Source organism: Lepidochelys kempii, chromosome 9, assembly GCF_965140285.1.
Source record: "Lepidochelys kempii isolate rLepKem1 chromosome 9, rLepKem1.hap1, whole genome shotgun sequence".
NCBI classification, from domain to species: domain Eukaryota; kingdom Metazoa; phylum Chordata; order Testudines; family Cheloniidae; genus Lepidochelys; species Lepidochelys kempii.
In genome coordinates, this window is record NC_136388.1 from 95383666 (window position 1) to 95406229 (window position 22564).

Here is a 22564-nt window from a genome sequence, read left to right on the forward strand (position 1 = left end):
TGCAAAGTCATTCATGTTGGAAAACATAATCTCAACTATCCATACAAAATAATGGTGTCTAAATTAGTGGTGGCCACTCAAGAAAGAGACCTTGGAGTCATTGTGGAGAGTTCTCCGAAAACATCCACTCAATCTGCAGTAGCCGTCAAAAAACCTAACAGAATGTTAGGCACCATTCAGAAGGGGATAGAAAATAAAACAGAAAATATTATGTCACTGTCCTTGGTACATCCACACCTTGAATACTTCATCCATTTCTGGTCACTCCTTCTGAAGAAAGATATATTAGAAATAGAAAAAGGTACACAGAAGATGATGAAGATGGAATGATGAAGGGCATGGGATAGCTTCCATATGAGGAGAGACTACAAAGATTGGGACTGTTCATTTTAGAAAAGAGATAGCTGTGTGGGGGAGGATATGATAGAGGTCTATAAAATCATGAATGGGGTGGAGACAGTGAATAGGGATGTGTCATTTACCCCTTCACATAACACAAAGAACCAGGGATCACCCAATGAAATTAATAGGCAGCAGGTTTAAAACACACAAGGGGAACTTATTCCTTCACACAATGCACAGTCAACCAATGGAAATTATTGGCAGGTGATCCTGTGAAGGCCAAAAATATAACTGAATTTAAAAAAAATAGTTAAGTTAATGGTCCATCAATAGTTATTAGCCAACATGGTCAGGGATGCAACCCCATGCTCTTGGTGTTTCTAGACTCTGACTGCCAGATGCTGGGATTGGACAACGGGGGGTACATCGTGATGATTGCCCTCTTCTGTTTATTCCCTTTCAACCATCTGGCATTGGCCACTCTTGGAGAACAGGATACTGAGCTACACAAATCATTGGTCTGACCCGGTATGGCCATTCTTATGCTCTACTACTTACACACCCTCAGAGAGACATTGTAAGATATTCAATAATTCATTCATAGTTGTAAATTGCTCATCTAGAAGGTGCTACTTAAATGTAAAGTATTACTTGGATTATAATTTGTTCCTCCTTTTACAAATGGAGTAAAGTCCATGGCAATGAGACATAGCGCAGCTCCTGAAATTTAGAATTCCACCTGTCCTGGTGCAACAGAGATAGCTTCTTGCACACATCCCTGCAAGGTGAAGAAACTCATTGATGAAGAATGAGTTCCTGGGAAAAAACAAAACAAAACAAATCCCTCCACTTCTGTAGGATGGAAGAGCTTGTAAGGTCCCAGTGCTGCTTCAACTGGCCTTTTTCTAAACCTATATACTTCTGTGGGTTTCTAAAGCCTAAGGAAAGGTGCGGAGGAGAAATCAGAAATTTAATTACTTCTCCCTGAGCAAAATATGAATCAAAATGTGCACTGGCTTCCTGTGGCTAATAAAATAAAGAACGCAAACTAAAATGGCCATAAGCAATTTTTGCAAGTGTTTCTCAAAGGTTTCTCTGTTGAGATGCCTGTGTGAATTTCCCATTCTCTCCTGATTCTTGTACTTTCAGCATGAATGTTGCAGCTTGTGACTCTGGATGTGATTCAGCAGGAGAAAACTGTCTGCAGCAAACAGCTGTGATGCTGAGCCAGCCTGGGTTAAGCAACAAGCAGGCTGCGTGATCTGAAAACAACCCTTAAGGACATATTAGAAGAGTATTGAAATGGTAAACGGGGCCATTCCTTATAGATAGTTAGCAAAGGCATGGTAAATAGACTAGAGTCCTTGAAATGTAGGCCTCCATTGTTAGAGAAGGAAGAAGTAGATATTAATTTATTTGTCTAGGTTTACCTACATCTTATTAGTTTAACAATGTGATTCAATTAGTTTGTAGGTGCTAAACTTTTGTTCCTGTTATAATGTTTCATTACTGTATTCTACTGATTCAAAGGTCAAAAGGGGATATCAGTTAGACGGGACTTGTGGTGAAATAACATTATTGTCTTCATTTCTCTGAAATTTGTAGTGAACTGTTTGATGGTTAATTGCCTGATGCCAATGAATGCAACTAGTTACCGGTGTATGCCTAGGAAATGGGGATTAGCTTCAATGCAACAATATACATTACACATTCTTCAGCCAAGGAAGCCCTGCTGTGACCTTCAGCTATAAAGGAAGCTGGACCTTAAATTTATCTCAGATCTGCTTAAACTTTGTTAGGGAATGTCGAAATTGCAAGACGGGTCTCCAGGTCTACTCTGGATTATCCCTGCAATTTCTTATGGAAGAATCTGAACAAACACTGGACATGGACTGCCTATTGACCTGTAACCTTTTAAATGGACTGTAAAAGGATTTTTACAAATCAGCAACCTCACCATCTCTGCTATGAAACTGATCTCAGAACTCTATTCATTTCTGTATGTGTAATGATATTTGACCATAGCAACTCTCATTTCTTTTTATTTAATAAATCTTACCATTTAGTTAATAACGATTGGCTGAATGCGTGTATTTGGGTAAGATCTGAAATGTTAATTGACCTGGTGGGTAATGTGTCCGATCTCGGGATTGGCAGAACTTTATATGTGGTAAATAAGGTTTTTATTACATTAGAGTTGGCTGTGTGGATGGGATCCACAGGCTGGATTGCTTAAAGGGAACTGTATTTTGGCTTCTTGGTAACCAGTAAGGTATTACAGAAGCTGTTTGGTTACTGGCTTGGTGAAATCTAATTATAGAATAAACCACCAGTTTGGGGGAATGTCTGCCCTCTTCTTTGCAGTTTGCCGTGAGCGTCCTCAGTATAGCCCCTCCAACGACCACAGTCACATTGGCGTAGTAATGGTAGGATACACATTAACACAGGTCAACTGGGTTTTGGATCAGAACCACATGCATGTCAAAAGTTAATTTTGATATTGGGAGTTTAAAGGTTAAAGATTAATTACAAGAAGGGAGCCACTATCATATGAAGATCTTGACAGAAAAACCCTTGAGGAGTTGTGCTCACAAATGGGGTTGTCCTTTAAGAAAAGGGCCCCAGATCAGGAACTGAAAAATCTGCTCAAAGGCAGAGGAACAGCTTGCTACTGAAGAACGGGCTCATCAAAAACAGCTAGAAGCTGCCATGCTCCAGCTCCAAATCCTGGGAGAGCAGAAGGATCTGTCACAACCTGGAAATCCATCTCATCTCGATAGCAAAAATTAGGAGAGGATCTGTCCGATTTACAAAGATAAGATATAGAGGAATTTCTGTCTACCTTTGAATACCTGTTCAATATAAGTTTACCATATTCCAGATGTACAGTGGATGCCTGTCCTACTGACCAGATATACTGGGCAAGCCAGGGAGGTATTTAATTAAATGAATTATGTAAAATATAAGGATGCTATGCTAAAAAGGTTCAAAATTCAAAATACCATGGAATTTTATAGATTGAGATTTAGAAATCTCAAAATGTCTAAGAATATGACACATAGAATATGGGCACAAAAGGCGAGGTTATTTCAAAAAGTGGGTCACTGGGTTGGGGGTCTATGGTGATTTTGAAAGGTTTTAATAGTGCAAGAACAATTGCTGAAAGTAGTGAGTGATGAGGTGAACGCTGACATTTGCAACAAAAAGCCTCCATCATGTTCAAAAGCTATGGAAATTGTGAATGAATATTTAGAAGCAAGATCCCGGGAAGGGCCCAAGCCACAAGGGAAAAATTTGCAATATGCACCCCAATTTAAGAGGAATGAAGGGTTTAAGGGCAAACCTAATCCTAATATTTTGTTAAAAAAAAAAACATGCAAGGCAGCCCAGAGTGTAAAACCTCTTACCCTAAAGGGAAACTGGTTTTTCTGTCACCAGTGTGCATTGACAGGTCACATAAGGCCAAATTGTCCATATATTAAGGAGAATGTACAGCCTGTACACACAAATTCCACACTGGATATTAATGCTGTTATTATAGATGCAGATGCTAACTGTGTAAGGCAGGAACACCGCCATCTTGTGTGCAAATGCCATTACTGGAATCTCAGAAGATAGTCAAATAGATGTTATTGATGCTGAATATGGAGTTAGTAATAAGGAATTCTTGGGAAGCATCAAAATTAATGGTAAGAGCTGTTTAGCATGGTGCAATATAACAGCAGATATTACTTTGGTAACGGGTGTTATGTTCGTGAGGAGGACATACTAGTTGACAAAAGCATAACCCTTCTGGCCCTAGCCAAATGGGGTAACTGTGCCTTTGGCAAAGATCCACCTGGAGTAGGGGAATTTTAGTGGTGAATTTGTGGTAGGCGTTAGAGATTGTCTTCTGGCCAATTTTCTAATTGGTAATGAAACTATAACTTGGGTGCATCTGGTTAATGTCATAACTAGGTCCCAACGACAAGGCCATTCTGATGCTTCTATCTTGCCCATTGCTGGGTCAGGATATGACAACTTTGTTTCATCAGGCTGATCTCATGACCAGGGCACAAGGAAAGTATGAAGGTAATTGACCGTTTTACCCATTACCAGTGTAAAAAATTGTGACAAGGAGGGAAATGCTCCAAAGCTTGTGTTTGTTGAGAATGGCAACCTGCTGTTGCCCGTGAGAAAAGCTGTAGGGGGGAGGAGAGTGCCTTTTGCCCTTTGACTATGGAGAGTAGCAGTTTGCATGAAGAGGGTTGTGTGACAATCCTCCTAATATGTTAGAAAAGGAGGACTTGTGGCACCTTAGAGACTAACAAATTTATTTGAGCATAAGCTGCCACAAGTCCTCCTTTTCTTTTTGCGGATACAGACTAACACAGCTGCTACTCTGAAACCTGCTAATAAGTTAGCGTGATTCTGAATTTAAGTGAAACTCAGAAGGCGTTTATTGTGGCTTAGCAGAAGGATGTTTCATTAGAGCAAGCCACGGCCGATGCTCAGAATAATGCCCCAACTGAGGAAGGAAGAGGAAATAGCTATTTGTCTGTTGTCCCAGCATTGGTTCTGGACATAACTGAAGCACAGAAAGAATCTGTTGCTGTTCAAGATCTTTGAGAGAGGAAGGAGTTCCTTAGGCCTTGGCTACACTTACGGATGTACAGCGCTGTGAGTTAAACCCGCCTCCGTACAGCTGAGTAGGGAAAACGCTGCGGTCTGCCAGCGCACTATTTGTGGCCACATTTGCGGCACTTGCAGCGGCATTGGGAGGGGTGCATTATGGGCAGCTATCCCAGCATGCAAGTGGCTGCAACGTGCTTTTCAAATGAGCGGTGGGGTGTGGTGGAGTGTGACAGGGAGCATGGGGGAGGGGAGAGAGTGGGGGTTTTGGGGTGCTGAGAGTGTGTCAGCGAGCTGTCTTGTAAGTACACACACCCCTTGCCCCCCCCCGCCTCTCTCTCACTCACTGAAAGCAAACGGCAGCTGTTTCTTTTTGTCTCATAGACGAGATGAGCAGCCGCTCGCTGAAACGGACCCCAACCCTCCTCCTCTCCCCTCCCCCCCGCGTGGCCTCTCTCTTCAAGCAAACAGTAGCTGTCGTGCTCCAAACAGAGCCCCCTGCCTGCCCCTCACTCATTCAAAGCCAACAGTGGCTGTGTTTGTTTTTTTGATAAGCAGCCCCCGAAACGGAGCTTTGAAACGGCATTGCCCCATCCGGAGTTCACAACCAAACAAGAGAGGACGCTTCAGGTAAAAGGATTATGGGGAGCTTCCGGAGGTCAATCCGTGCGTAACAACCTTGCTCCCCATTTACACTGGAGCTGGAGCGTCTCAGCCAATGCGCAACAGCTGTTAATCCTCTCGGGGAGGTGGAGTACCAGGAGCACTCCAGCCAGGGAGTCTGAGCGCTCTCCGTGCCTTGCCAGTGTGGACGGGGAGTAAGGTAGAGCGCTCTGGGAGGCTTTATTGCGGTATAACTTGCAAGTGTAGCCAAAGCCTTAGTGAAGTCTTTGAAGGCAGTCAGAAGTCAACAGTTGTGCCTAAGGAGTGCGGGGGACAATTGCTCCAGATAGCTCTTGATGGGCCATTTCATGTTTGTTCGTAAATGCAATGTGCATAGGTAAACAGGTTCTCTGGGGGGGGGACCATGATTTTAAGGGATGGACGACAAGGCAAAGTTTAAAAACCAGAACTTAAAACAAACAATTTTTCTTTTAACTTGGGATAAATAGATGCATTTGTATTCCCTTCTGCACAATTCATTGACCCTCATGTTTAAAATATCAAGGATAAATGTCCTGAAAATGCTTCCATTAAAAGGATGATAACCATAGTTACTGTGGGTTTCAGAGTAACAGCCGTGTCTGTATTCGTAAAAAGAAAAGGAGTACTTGTGGCACCTTAGAGACTAACCAATTTATTTGAGCATAAACTTTCGTGAGCTACAGCTCACTTCATCGGATGCATACTGTGGAAAGTACAGAAGGTCTTTTTATACACACAAACCATGAAAAAATGGGTGTTTACCACTACAAAAGGTTTTCTCTCCCCCCACCCCACTTTCCTGTTGGTAATAGCTTATTTAAAGTGATCACTCTCCTTACAATGTGTATGATAATCAAGTTGGGCCATTTCCAGCACAAATCCAGGTTTTCTCCCCATCCCCCCACCACCACAAACCTACTCTCCTGTTGGTAATAGCTTATCTAAAGTGATCACTCTCCTTACAATGTATACACAGTATAACACAGTACAATGTATAAAAGTACTCCTTTTCATAGTTACTGCGTGTAGTTTGCTTATGCCTGACCTTTTTGTACTTGAAGATTCTCTCTAACATATGGCATTTACAACAATGCTGCTAACTAAGAAAAGGGGCAACAGAGAGATGATCCATATTTTTACAAAAAGAACAGGAGGACTTGTGGCACCTTAGAGACTATCAAATTAATTTGAGCAAAAGCTTTCGCGAGCTACAGCTCACTTCATTGGATGCATGTAGCTCACGAAAGCTTATGCTCAAATAAATTTGTTAGTCTCTAAGGTGCCACAAGTCCTCCTTTTCTTTTTGTGGATACAGACTAACACGGTGGCTCCTCCGAAACCTGTCATATTTTTACAGTCTCTGTGTGTTGTGTTCAGACTCAGAGGACAAGACACTTAAGACAATGTTATGAAATCTTAGCTGATCATTTTTGTTTGTTCTCTAGCTATTTAAAGGTCTGTTTGTCAATAAGAAAACTGAATAGGTAATTGTTAAAATAGACTACCTTATGCTGAACCCATCAATATAGAGGAAGTTCATATCAATGTCCACGTAAGAAAGAAGTTTTGATGTCAGAATCAGAGGGGGGAAATAGGTTAAAAGGAGTGACCACTGAAAATGCTCAGAATGAGATTTTCAGAAACGCCTGTGTGGTTTAGCCACACAAATACCCTTAACACCAATACCAATGGGAGTCATGTGGCTAAACCTCCGAGCCAAATCACCTTCTGAAATCCCAAAGGCTGCCAGGGCCTTTGGTAGCCCACAGTGAGGTAGCTGATTCATTGTAAATGTGGAAAATGATATAACTGTAGTGCATGTTTGAGAAACAGAAGAAAGTGTTGTTGTTCCTAGCAGCAAATTATTTACTGCTCAGACCTTTGTATAACCATATTAACCAATTACCACATTCCCTGAGGAGTTATTACTAAAAAACGCCAAAGAGTTGCTGTGTGTGTCAGAATGCATGACTAGAACAATCTTTCACCTCTGGAAACTCTGGTTTAAAGCTTTCCTTAGGCTGTGTGTGAAAATTAATTTGGCGATCACTTGCTTACACTGGAAAACTCATAAAACTGACACTCTGATTGGCAACACTGGCTTACATTTTCAAAAGCACTTAAGCCACTTCGGGGCTGAACCTCATTGATTTGGCATTTTTAAAAATTGCTGTCCATCGTCATGTTTAGTCGATTAGAGACCCCGGCCAGAACAGCAGGGGTTTTTGCAAGTTAGGACTGAGGTATGTTGTTCAAGGAAGCTTCTATGGCACCTGTCCTCATTACAACTTCCCATTTTGTCACTGATTTCTGCAAGTACTTGTCTATTTAATCATAATGGCTAGGAATCCATTGGAATTCAGTGGAAGTTGGATGCCTAACTTCTTTAGGCACCTTTGAAAATCTGAGCCTGTCTGAAACCCAAACATTACAAGAACCTAAAGAACATGAAACGTTCTATCTAAATATCATTGCTTTTTACAAGACTACATTTAAAATAACCTTAAGAGGCCAGATTTTCAAAATGGCCCTTTATTCTCAGCTGGGAATTGAGCACAAGATTGCCATCACATGCTAGGAAATGCTTACAAGCAGTGGTGAGCTGGAGCTGGTTTGCACCAGTTTGCTAGAACCAGTTGTTAAATTTAGAAACCCTTTTAGAACCAGTTGTTCCGCGAGGGACAACCGGTTCTAAAAGGGCTTCTAAATTTAACCGGCCAAAAGTGGTGCCTTAGGAGCACCCAAGGGGAAAATTTGGTGGGTGCAGAGCAGCGCCCGGCCCAGCGCCCGGCCCCAGCTCACCTCACCTCCACTCCGCCTCTGCCCTCCCCCCCGCAGGCTTCCCGCGAATCAGCTGTTCGTGCGGGAAGCCAGGGCGGGCTGAGAAGCAGGCTGCTGCTTCGCACTCAGGCCCAGGGAGGCGGAGGTGAGCTGGGGCAGGAGGGGCCGCGAGGAGGGCCGCCCATGTGCAGCAGGTAACCTGGGGGGGGCACAGAGGAACCGCTCCCCGCCTCAGCTCACCTCCACCACCCTCGGCCTGAGCGGGAAGCTGCCGCCTGCTTCTCAGCCCTCCCAGGCTTCCCACGTGAACAGCTGGATCGCGGGAAGCCGGGGTGGGCGGGGGTGGGGAAGCAGAGCTGGGCAGCGCATTCAGGGGAGGAGGCGGAGTGGAGGTGAGGTGAGCTGGGGCCGGGCGCAGGGCGGGGAGCTGCCAGTGGGTGCTCTGCACCCACCAAATTTTCCCCATGGGTGCTCCAGCCCCGGAGCACCCATGGAGTTGGCGCCTAAGGCGCCACTTTTGATGTGATCAGTGGGGGGGAGCAGCTGCTCCCCCTGCTCCCCCTTTAGCTACGCTCCCCTGCCCCTAGGAGCCAGAGGGACCTGCCGGATGCTTCCTGGGAGCTGCCCCAGGTAAGCACCGCCAGGGATCCCCAGCTCGCCCCCCGGCAGGTCCCTCTGGCTCTTACGGGTGGGGTGGGCTCCCACTACGGTGGCCCACAAGACCCTCCTGCCCAGGTCTGGGGGCAGTCAGGGGACAGGGTAGGGGGGTGGATGGGGCAGGGGTCCTGGGGGGGGCATCAAGGAACGCTGGGGGTTGGATGGGGCAGGAGTCCCGCGGGGCGGAGGTGGGCAACGACCCCCTCGTGGGGTGAGGAGGGAACTGGTTGTTAAGTTTTTGGCAGCTCATCACTGCTTACAAGAGCCTCCTCTAAATAAAATAGCATGCATGGGTGTATCTAAATTTGTGCCTACACACACAAAGTCCTAGAAGGGCAGTGCCAATAAAATAATATAAGGGCTATGGTATGATTTCAGTCAGAGTTTTGAGCAAGGAATAGTGGATGAGTTGTACCACTGTAGGAGTAGTACACTGCTTCCTCTTTACTCTCATGGGTTAGTAATTTCCTACTGGTCTAGGCCATCTTTAAATAAATACCTGCCTCTTTGTGCACTGGCTCAGCTGCTGTAGACAGCAAGTAGGGGATATTGGAGCCAATTCCCTGCCAACCTACTCTGGGGATAGGCACAGAGCCTTGTTTATTCCGGCATGCCTGGATCAGGGTATACACTGGTTTGTTATTCCTTCTTACTTCCCTACACAGGCTCAGAGTTCAATCACAAATCTAGTCCTAAATTATTTAGTTAAGCAGTATATATATGTTAACAGATAGGCAGGAATTGTACTGAATACACATCAGAACGGTTTTTGATTCTGTATAAGTCCTCCGAATATCAGTACCGTTTGCAACTGAAGTTCTAGCATACTGTACTTTCAGTTGATGTCTCTAAATTCTGATAATCTTTTATTCATGTGGTTATGATTGAAGATCAGAAATAAAATCTCCCTAAGAAGTTTACTTGAAAAAAACTAAGTCAGTGACTCTTTTTCTGATACACAATTCTTCAAATATTCCAGTTAAAACTCTCTCACTTTCTTCCTACTCCCTTAAAATATTGTTTCCTTGAATAACCCCATGTTGTTTTTTGTTTACACTAGTTAAAATTATATTTATATTGCCCTATTTTACCCAGCTCTTTCTAAATTAACAACTCCTTTAAGTGGGGTAATCTGATTAAAAATAACCTTTCCCCTCCCTCCTCCTCTTAGAAAATAGAAATTTTCTAGGCTCAGTTGATTGCCTTGCTGTGCTACCAGCTCTGCAGTAATGGATTCCCAGTATTGCCCTTTTTTCCCCCTCCTTTTGCATTGATTCAAATTAGTGAAATTGTCGCTGGACTGCAGGGTGTTCTTTAATGAAGTCCTACCAAAATAGCATACTTAGCACTATACATTTGCTGTACACATGCTTTTGATGATTGTGCTTTCCAATTTAGATAGCCATCAAAAATATTTCAGCTAAGATTTAAGCTACTGCCCTCTTTTGCTGGAGGGGCTTCATGGTAGCTGCTTTTGTCAGGCGCATTCTGCCCAGCACACACAGCCGTGCCTTCTGCCACTTACAGGGTGCAGTGTGAGCCCTATCTCCACCAGCTCAGTGTCATGAGCATGAAGAAGGATGGAAGCAGTGTGGCCCTGCCCCATTTGGTGAATCCCACATGACTTCCAGCTCAAGCTGTCTCTCCTTCTTGCTTGCCTAGAAGTGCTAGAAGCAGAATGGTGCATGGCCCTGTATATGACCAAAGGGGCTCCTTGGACTCTCTTGCTCTAGGCATAATCTAGAACTATTTGTTTAAAAATCAGCTTTCTTATCCCTATTGTATATGTGGGTGGATTTTTTTGGCATCTGGTGTGGTCAGGTATACCTATGCAAAGTGAATGCCAAGTAGCTAGCATTCTGGTGTGGTCACATTTTACCTCCACTTTTCACTCACTCTAGATAAGGCTAAATGACCACACTAGGTGCAAGGCAATGGAGAATCAGACGCAGGCTCATAATTCTCTGACTTCAGCCAGCACTAATGGCCCACCTGGATTATCACTACAAAAGGTTTTTTTTCTCTCCTGCTGGTAATAGCTCACCTTACCTGGTCACTCTTGTTACAGTGTGTATGGTAACACCCATTGTTTCATGTTCTCTGAGTATATAAAATCTCTCCACTGTATTTTCCACTGCATGCATCCGATGAAGTGAGCTGTAGCTCACGAAAGCTTATGCTCAAATAAATTTGTTAGTCTCTAAGGTGCCACAAGTCCTCCTTTTCTTCTTACTGCTACATTTGTGTCTACATAGTCATTCCCAAGGCCTCAGTCTGCGGTGTTCCAGATAAATTATGGCTTGTCTGCAAGATCAAGCAGAAGGTGAAGGAAATTCAGAAGCAACACGTCAAGAGGAAACTTAAAAATACTGTTTGCAGAAAGGTTTCCCCGCCTTGCTCTGATGTGAAAGGTCGTCTTAAAAGCATATTCAAGCCTTGCTGAGTTTTTTGTTGCACTAGCAATGCAAATTAGAATAATAGAATTCATAGAATCATAGACTATCAGGGTTGGAAGGGACCTCAGGAGGTCATCTAGTCCAACCCCCTACTCAAAGCAGGACCAATCCCCAATTTTTGCCAGAGATTGCAAATGGCCCCCTCAAGGATTGAACTCACAACCCTGGGTTTAGCAGGCCAATGCTCAAACCACTGAGCTATCCCTCCCCCCATACACAATTCTCACAACATACAAGCTTTTTGGGGAGGAGGTAAAGTTAATCCATCTAAAAAGCTATTTTACTGCTGCACAACCAATTAGTAGCATACTGCTGGCAAAGTCCCTGCAAATTATATCCTTTTCTTCTTTCAGGCTACCTAGAGTCTAGTGCACCTTTTTTACTTGATCAAAGACAGCATCCTTAAGGATCGTTTACACCTTTGAAACATTAATCTCATGGTTAGTAAAGCACTTCTTTTATTGTTCTTCATAAAATAATAAGAAAGCCCATTGAACCAAATATCTCTCTTCTTTAACAGAGCCGAACAAAGAAACATGTTTCACGGATGTCTTTTTTGTGAAAAACAGAATATTTTGCAGCATTGTTTCAATCTTTCAGAATGAAAAGGGAAGGGTGTTGGTTTCGTTCCCCCATAGAAACAAAAATCAGTTTCTCACACACACACACACACAAATCTGGGGCAAAATAAACCACCTGAATTCCTGAAATCTGAATTCAGAGATTTTTTTTAAGACCTGGTAGGACCCTTCGGATCATCTAGTCAGACTTCTTGAACAACACGGGAAGCAGAATTTAATCCAATAATTCCTGCATCAAGTCCAATAACTTGTCGTTGAGCTAGAGCACATCTTTTAGAAAAGCATCCAATATTGTTTTAAAGACTCCAAGTGATAGAGATTTTACCATGTCCCATAGTAATCTATTCCAATGACTAATTACCTTCATTTAAACATGTGCTTCTAATTTCCAGTTTAAAATTTGTCTTTCACTTTCAGCCATTGGCTCTTGTTATGCCTTTGTCTGCCAGATGAAAGAGCTGTCTAGCATCAAATATCATCTCCTTCTTTGCTGTACTTCATTCTCCACATTCTAATAACACTCTCTCTAGTGTTCGTGTTTTTGACTTTTCATATCTACTTACTGCAGTTCCAAATGGACTCTTCAGTCAACCGATTTTCTAAATATATTTTTTCTGCCAGTCAGAAATATATTTGGAAAAAACACAAAGACTAGCTAATGTTACCTGAATCTTATAAGGGTCTTCCTTTTGCCAAGCCAGATCCTTAAGGTATTTTAGCAACTAATCTGGATAAACCAAGTTCTTTCTACTGTATTTAATTCATCTTGGCCAATCTAGTTTTTCTTAGACCCAAGTTTTATTTTCCTAAAGTTGCTTGAACAGAATGTCACTTAAGCATATGCCATTTTTATACGGGAAGCATGAAAATTGCCTTTGGAGCCTGATTGCTGTTTCTTTTAAGTGCGTGACCGGCATCTAACGCTTTGATTATAAAGCTCCAAGTAAGCGAGCACTACGTCTGAGGAAAAGGACCATTTTTATTTTTGTTTTTGTTTTCCAAGTCACAATTACGCTCCATATGTGCCCAACAGTAGATGCCTGCAGAGGCTCCACAGCAAGAACATCCTGAAATCCTATTTTGTGATGATTAGCGCACATGGTGAGAATCTTCACCTAGCTTAATGCTAAATTCAGGAGTGATCATTTGCATCCCTGCTCATGAAAACATCCTCTCTGCCATTGGATAAAGTCTATTCTGCTTTCAGTTTGTGAGTCAGACTGAAGAGTCTGAGCCTAATTCATAGAGATAACTATCAGAAAATGTACCACATACCTATTATATTACCATGTAAGTGAATCAGATTAGATTTGTCTACAGTTCTGTGCAGGACTCAGATATGGGGAATTACAAAGTACTTTTGAGTCTTTAAGCGGAATCAGCTTCTGTTCAACAGCTGGCTATTATATGAGTAGTCAAACTTAGTTATTCCTTGCTTGATTGACTTGTATGTCAGCGTATTTAAAGGTCTGGATTGCAGATATCCTTGACATGTGCATCTGGATCTTTTTAATGTGAATATTCATAGTTTCCAAGGCCAGAAGGGATCATTGTGATCATCTAGTCTGACCTCCTGTACAACACAGGTCACAGAACTTCCCCAAAATAATTCCTACAGTATATCTTTTTGAAAAAAAAACGTCAGTGATGATGAATCCACCAAGAATCCACCCTTGGTAAATTGTTCCAGTGGTTAATTACTCTGTCTGTTAAACATTTACAACTCATTTGCAGGCTAAATTTGTCTAGTTTCAACTTCCAGCCACTGGATCATATTATACCTTTCTCTGCTGGACAGAACAGCCCATTAGTAAATATCTGTGCCCCATGTAGGTACTTACAGATTGTAATCAAGTCACCCCTTAACCTTCTGTTGGTTAAGCTAAATCGATTGAGCTCCTGGTGTCTCTTGCTATAAGGCATGTTTTCTAATCTTTTAATCATTCTCATGGCTCTTCTCTGAATGCTCTCCAGCTGAATTGTGGACACCAGAACTGGACACAGTATTCCAGCAGTGATCTCACCAATGCCAGATACAGAGGTAACATTACCTCTCTACTTCTACTCAAGATTCCCCTGCTTACGAATCCAAGGACTGCATTAGCCTTTTAGCCACAGCACCTCACTTGGAGCTCACATGCAGCTGACTATCAACTATGACTCCTAAAACTTTTTTCAGAGTCACTGCTTCTCAGGAGAGTGTCTCCCACTTGTACAGATGGCCAATATTCGTTGTTCCTAGATGTATGCATTTACATTTAGCTGTATTAAAATGCATATTGTTTGCTTGTAGCCAGCTTACCAAGAGGCCCAGATCACCCTGTATCAGTACCCTGCCCTCTTCATTATTTTCAACTCCCCCAGTTTTTTGTGTCATCTGCAAACTTCATCAATGAAGACAATGTTTTCTTCCAGGTCACTAATAAAAATGTTAAATAGCATAGAGCCAAGAACCGATCCCTAAGGGAGACCAGTGGAAACACATATTCAATGATAATTCCCCATTTACAATTACATGCTGAGACCTATGAGTTACCAAATTTAGAATCCATTTGATGTTTGACATTTTGATTTTGTAACATTCTCGTTTTTTATCAAAACATTGTGCTGTACCAAATCAGACTCCTATGGAAGTCTGAGTATATTACATCAGCACTATTACCTTTATCAATCAAACTTGCAATCTCGTTAAAAAAATATATCAGGTTAAGTAGACAGACTATTTTCCATAAACTCATATTGACTGCCATTAATTACATTACTCTCCTTTAATTCTTTATTAATAAAGTCTGTGTCAGCTACTCCATTATCTAGTCTGGGATCAATGTCAGACTAATAGATCTATGATTACCCAGGTTATCCCATTTACCCTTTTTAAATATTGTTGCTACATTAGCTATTTTCCCGTTTTCTGAGACTTCTCAAATGTTCTAAGACTTGTTGAAAAGCAACATTAATGGGCCAAGCGAGATGCCAAGGCAGCTCTTTTAAAACTCTTGCATGAAAATTATCTGGATCTCCTGATTTAAAAATGTCTAACGTTAGTAGCTACTGTTTAACATCTTCCTGACATATTAGGGGAATGGAAAATGTGTTTTGACATTATCAGTTTTTCCCCCAAATAGAGAAAAGATTTATTCAATACTTGTAACTTTTCTGCATTATTACTGATAATTCAACTATTTCTGTCAATGTGATCAAGTCATGATAACTTGTACCTAAGTTACCATTAATTTTTAGTTCTGTGATAAGTTCCTCTCTGTCAAGAAGAGATCTAATACGGAATTCACCTTTGTTAGATGCAACAGTTTTTGAGTTAAAAAATTGTCATCTATAATATCAGGAATTCCAAAGATGTTTTAGTACTGGCAGCGTGAGATCGCCAGCACATATCACTTGAATTGAAGTCCCCCACAATCACACAACCTTTTTTCCCTACACATTATAGATAGGTGCATAAGGAGCCAGTTGTCCTGTTCCCTAGTATGCTTTAGTGGGCCGTAGCAGACATCAAGTAATCATAGAAACACAAGTCCAGAAGAGACATTGATAGCTCATCTAGACCAGCCTCTTGCACTGAGGTTGTATTAAGTATTATCTAGACCATCTCAAACAGGTTTTGTCTAACCTGTTTTTAAAAGCCTTCAAAGATGGAGATTCCACAACCTCCCTAGGTAATTTTTCTTGTGCTTAACCACCCTAGCAGTAAGGAAGTTTTTTCCATAACATCTATCCTAAATCTCCCTTGCCGCAATTTAAGTCCATTAGTTCTTGTCCTGTCCACAGAAGTTAATGAGAACAACTTATCACCCTCCTATTTACAACATCCTTTTATGTACTTGAAGACTGTTATCATGTCCCCCCCACCCCAGTCTTCTCTTCTCTGGACTAAACAAACCCAATTTTTTCAATCTTTCTTCATATGTCATGTTTTCTAGACATTTAATCATTTTGTTCCTCTCCTCTGGACTTTCTTCAATTTGTCCACATCTTTCCCGAACTGCTATGGCCAGAAATGGACACGATACACCAGTTGGGGCCTTATCAGTACTGAGTAGATCGGAAGAATTACCTCTTGTGTCTTAGTAACACTTCTACTGATACATCTCAGAATGATGCTTGCTTTTTTTGGCAACAGTATTACCTGGTTGACTCATATTAGTTTGTGATCCACGATAGCCCTGAGATCCTTTTCTGCATATTTCTTCCTAGGCAGGCATTTCCCATTTTGTATTTGTGCAGTTGATTATTCCTTCCTATATGTAATACTTTGCATTGGTCCTTATTGAATTTCATCCTATTTATTCTCCAGTTTGTAGAGATTATTTTGATTTCTAATCCTGTCCTCCAAAGTGCTTGCAATCCTTCCCAGCTTGGTATCATCTACAAACTTTCATCTGCCATTTTGTTGCCTAGTCACCCAGTTTTGTGACTGTAGCTACATTTCAAATCCTCATTGTCGTTATTACACACGACATGTAAAAGCTCCCATTCTTGAAACCATCACTTCATTTTAAATCCATTCACCATTCTAAAAGCTGCTGACATTTGTCTTTGTAGATACCATGCTCTATTGAACTGATCCTTTTTGGCTATGAATGTGAGGAGGAAAAACAGGAGAAGACCAGGGAGAACGAAATTCAAGAAAGAATGATGTAGTGTTTCTAACTCATCTTTCATTGACGGTAACACTGGACAGGCCTGAACCTGTACTCATAGGGAGTGTAGACTCATAGGGAGTGTAGGGACTTCAGTAGGAATGAACTCCATAACCAGCTTCAGTCCCCCTCCATGCACATCAGACACTTAAATCATTGCCCTGGGTGAAACTCAAGACCAGAGCTGGTGAAAGAGTCCAAACAGCAATTTAATAACATTTTCTCAGGTAAGCAACAATTTTTGTCCTCTGTTATCTGTGGGAATCACACAATTTGTTGTTTACAAGTATTCAGATGGCTCTGCTAGGTGTTCATGAAAAAAATTGTGAAATCAAAAGCTTCCCAAACTTTAGCAATAATGACTACTCATCCAGAAAGTCTTATTGGAAGTGAATTATTCACTACTTATTACTCAATATTTGTCAACATGATTTACAAACAGCTGAAGTTAACGGTTTTTAAGCTACCTCTTGTCTGAAGATTTATCAAAATTATTAGATGAATATTTGTTACTGATAATGATCAAGAAAATCAAGACAGTTTGCAAACCAAAACACTGAGCTAAATTCATGACAAGATCTATTTAGAACAAGTTGCCTGAGCATCTCTATTAATAAACCACCACATATTTGAGAGCCCCTATTTTTTTGTGTACAAGTTCAGAATAATTTTTTTTTTAAACACAGATCACAGTGTTTTGTCAGGGACATATGGTCGGTAAAATATCTGCAGCAACTTTATGGGGAGTTTGGCAATTCAAATGTGTCCATTACTGAAGTGTCAGAAATAAGATTTTGAATGATGATTAAGTGATACACAAAATGTGATCTGATTCATTGCAATGGCATTCTCACAGAATTAGAAACTCAATGTTTAAACTCTAGCTTCATGAAAAGTCTCATCATAGAAATTGTGCAGTACCAAAAAAGTTTTTGAAAGAGATAAAGGCTTAATGTTGATATGCAGTTACAATATTAATAGCTTTGCCACCACTAGACATCTGCGCGCAAACCCTCTATGCCCCTCTAGTTAAGAGCCCTGGTGTAACTCACAACTGGGAATTATATTGCCAGCTGGTGACCTTGTTAAAATCCTCTAGCTACCCAGGACGGTTAAAAAGCTTTGATGGTGAAGATCAATTGACAAATGCATTTCTCTTTCATTTTAAGCAGAAGCTAGAGTGTATCATCCCAGGAGCAGTACAGGGGGCTGGTCCATTAAGATCTTAAGCACTCTCAGCTTCTGGGTCCCAGGCTACTAACAACTCATATCAACTTGCTTAAATTTAACGTATCTATTATGTAAACATCTTTGTTTTAAAACAATCTGTCATTTTGTAACTTAGATATGTCACACATATACTAGAAGACTGGGATGCAGGCCTAAGTCCTCTGAAGCCACGGGAAAAACTCTCACTGACTTCCATAGGGCCAGGATTCCAGCCATTGAGTCTAGATATAGGACACCTACCAACTGACAGTGCCTATGGGCTTTTAACTATTCACCAAGATGTTCAGATGGGTTGTTCTTTTAATCAACTCTTTTAGTCAATAGCAGAGGCAGAGATTTATGGTCAAAAAGTGAAAATACGGCTTTCTTTTAAAAAGACTTACTATTTTTATTTGAATTCTTCTTAGCATGCTCCATCTTTTTACACATGGTACTTAAAACTAAGCTACCACTTCTCTGTTTAAGTAGATACTCATGCTCAGACAACTACATTATGTTGACTGTTTATTGATCTGAACCTTTTGACTCTGGCTGCTCAAATTGATTGTAATAAATCATCTTTGCTGCAAATTTAGCCTTTTATTTTGACTAATTCATGGGTCTATCTTGATTTCTATGACAGTATTCATCTCTGAATTAAGAAAAGGAGTACTTGTGGCACCTTAGAGACTAACAAATTTATTAGAGCATAAGCTTTCCGATGAAGTGAGCTCACAAAAGCTTATGCTCTAATAAATTTGTTAGTCTCTAAGGTGCCACAAGTACTCCTTTTCTTTTTGCGGATACAGACTAACACGGCTGCTACTCTGAAACCTGTCATCTCTGAATTGTTCACTTTGAGTATTGACAAGTCCTGATTCATGGTTTGTAACTTGTTTAGCATTGTTTCCATTCCCTGGAGGGATGACAAATTTTTAAATAGTAAAACCAAATAGCAAAAAGTGAACAACGTACTCTGTTGCAAATTTTCAGACAAATAATCATAGAATCATAGAATATCAGGGTTGGAAGGGACCTCAGGAGGTCATCTAGTCCAACCCCCTGCTCAAAGCAGGACCAGCACCAACTAAATCATCCCAGCCAGGGCTTTGTCAATCCGGGCCTTAAAAACTTCTAAGGATGGAGATTCCACCACCTCCCTAGGTAACCCATTCCAGTGCTTCACCACCCTCCTAGTGAAACAGTGTTTCCTAATATCCAATCTAGACCTCCCCCACTGCATTTTACATTCATATTAGAATTCATGAAACTTTGTACTGTCAAATATTTTCACCAATACTCTGGGTTGTCCAATCAATAATATGACCCACATGAATCATAGGAAACTGAACTTGGCATATTCATTTACAAAATCTTTAATTAATCAGGTTTTAGGTTTTGGGTTTTGTTTTGTTTTTTTTTAAACTATTCAGCATGCTCTGTTTGCTCATAGTGATTTGGACAGAAATATGAATTTTGACACCTTTGCTGTATGTCTTAAATATTCCCCGTCTAATGATTATAAAAGCAGCACCGTTATTGTAGCAACTTGCATGAAACCTGAAGGGAGGAGCATAGGTTGCAGAAGGGGAGCGTTTGGAGGAGCTACCAAAAAGCTAATCTCTGTGCATATGGCTGGTATGCCAGCTGCAGTTGCAGCACCTCTATCGATAGTCCTTTAATAAAGAGTAAATTTACAATGGCCAGGCTATGGTACAATTGCTCGAGCAGCAGAGACAAAGCCCTTATGCCCACATTTAATGCTAAGCCCATGAGTAGCCAATGGCCAAGGGAAGCCAGAAAATGAGGCACTTGGCCTTGAGCTCTATGCAGCCGATAGCTGGTATTATGCATTTACCAGTACTGGCTTGTTAGGTTTTCATGACTATTACTGGTTTCAGAGAAGCAGCCATGTTAGTCTGTATTCGCAAAAAGAAAAGGAGGACTTGTGGCACCTTAGGGACTATTATTGTTAGTTCTTATTCCTGCCTTAAGTCTCAGTGTTGGGTCCTGGTGCTGTAGGAGGAGGATTTTATAATTGTACTATAAGAACAGAGGTACTAATGTATATCTTGATTTCATTTCACCAGCCACCCTTTTTGAATAGCAGAAAGGAATGACCCTCTGGGACATTGGTAGGAATGCATCTGACAGACTGCCAGTGTCTGTACTGATGTTAAGGCAGGGATAGACCAGAAGAATACTTATGACTGATTATGGTCACCCTTTTGTTTTAGGATAAGTTATAATGTCTACTATGGTTTCATGTATGTATTACAAATTAGGCACTCTAGTTAAATATACATTTAATTGTTTTTAAGGTTTAATAAGTAAAAGACAGGATCTTGTATTGTGTCTATGTTAAGGAGATTCAAAATAAACTGACACTTTGTATTCTCAAAGGTCTCTGTAAAAAGACTGTTTGTGTGAATGAGGAATATATGCATCAGGAAAAGATAAGGTGTGAAGGCCATTGTTATAGCCAGATGGTCAAGGAAAAAGGAGTAAAGAGACTTAACAACACCAGAAAATCATCAACGCACATCCATAATGAAGGAAGGGCAAATTGATGATCCCGAGGTGAAGGCTGGCACCTTAAAGGCAGGACAATTAATTAAATCGGAACCAGGACAGGATAACCCTCTCTGAGGTGTACTGGAATGTTTACATCAGAAGGTAACACAAATTAAGAAGTAACTTGTCACAAACTGACACAGCAAAATCCATAGACTTCAACAGAGAAAGGGAACTATAAGAATAGGGTGCTTTGCCATGGGATTTTGGGTTCGTCTTGCCACTACTCCAGGAGCATCGGATCACAACTGACAAAGACCGGCTCTCCTCTGCAACCAATCTGGCTGGCCACTAGATTGATCCAGACTCCAGACTGGTAACTATAAAAACATCAACTGGCAGGACTGTGTGCACGATGTGTATGTGTGTGTGACTGAAAAGCATATGCTAACAGTTGTATTTTCAATAAATGCAGCGTATTTGCCTTCTCTCTTATAAAAGATCCTGTGTGCTTTGTATAGCATAACAGTGCTGCTCTCCATTTCCTGTTCAATTATGCTTGCTTTAACCTGTAATGGATCTTCAGCTACTCCAATTATTTATCTTGGAGTGGATAAAATAACCTATGGTTATGTTAGCACATAGGGCCAGGTACTCAGCTGGTGTTAATCCACACTGCTCCAGGATCTGGGGCATACACTACAAATGTATATTTTTTTATCTCCTTTGGTCCCTCACTTGTTTATTCTTTTTCTTTTATGCTCCCTTCTCTCAGTCTCATTTTCCTTCAATTTCAACACACCTTTGTGTCCCCCTATCCTGAAGTCTCTGAACCTCACCTGACTCCTAAACACTGTATTTCCCAACACTGTTTTGACTCACCTGCTGACATTAATGGTCTACTCCTGCCCCTTGACTTCCTCCCATCATGCTATTGCCCACTTAACTTCTCCATAGAAACTTCTTCTAAATGCACTAATGATCTCTAATAACCAAGATCTATGGTCTTTTTCTTTTGTCTTCATTTTCCTTAATTGTACTCTGTCAAAGGAAGTAAAACATCACCTCCCTACCACCCACTCCCGGACCTCTATAACTCTTTGCTTCCCTCAATATTATTATTAATTACAGTATGTTTCACCACACTGGTAGGTGGGCATGGTGTTTCAAAGGCATGAGGCACTTACAATCCATACCTTCTCTAGGTTCTCTCATCCCATTACTAACTGCTCCTTTAAAGACTCTTTCTTGGGATCATCTTCTTCCTTTTCCCTCCCCCTCTCTCTTAGCAGAGTTGGCTTTAATATTTTTGCAAGGCGTGTGAACCATATTATATGATCATCACTTTGTATTATGGTTTGCCCACATTGTTAATTTTCCTAAAGGTGTGCTCAGATGTACTTATCGTTGCTGACTTAGTTCAAGCACAGTTAAAATACCAAAATTGTGTGTTCTGAGACACTTTAAAAAAGGATATATAGTATCTGATTATACCTTGATCCTCCTACATAGGTAGATGCACTCCAGAAGTGGTGCATGTAACAATTCTCTCTTTATACTCTGTTCTGTGCTTAGCCCATGCCTGCACATTATAATTGCCAGAAGCTGTAGCAAATTACATTCATAGATGATAAATGCTTGTATTGAGCTGTGATTATGTGTGTCCTGGGGCAAAGTTAGGTTTCTGTGGCAGCTGGAACTCTGATTTGACGAGCTGCTGGGAGTTAGGCTATCCCCTTAATGTTTTTATGTTGCAATTGTTTACATGCAAATATAGTAATTGTTCGCTTTGCTAATGAATAGTAGAAAGTCCTAATTGACTGAAGTAGTCCAGAAGCAAATGCATACTGACTATCCAAATCTAGGTACTTCTCTCATGTTTGTTGCATATTTTGTGACTAGAAAGACCTCATGTGTCTGCCAAGATAAATTCTCTTCAGTGAATCCATCCATTCCATTTCTGTGTGTGTCTTGTATGGACAAATGAAAATGTACATACGGCAGAAGAACTCTTACAAATGACAAAACAATGCAAGGTGTCATCTTGAACAAACAAACAAAAGCAAAAAATCTAACATACTTTTATAAACTAAATTACATTAAAAAGCCA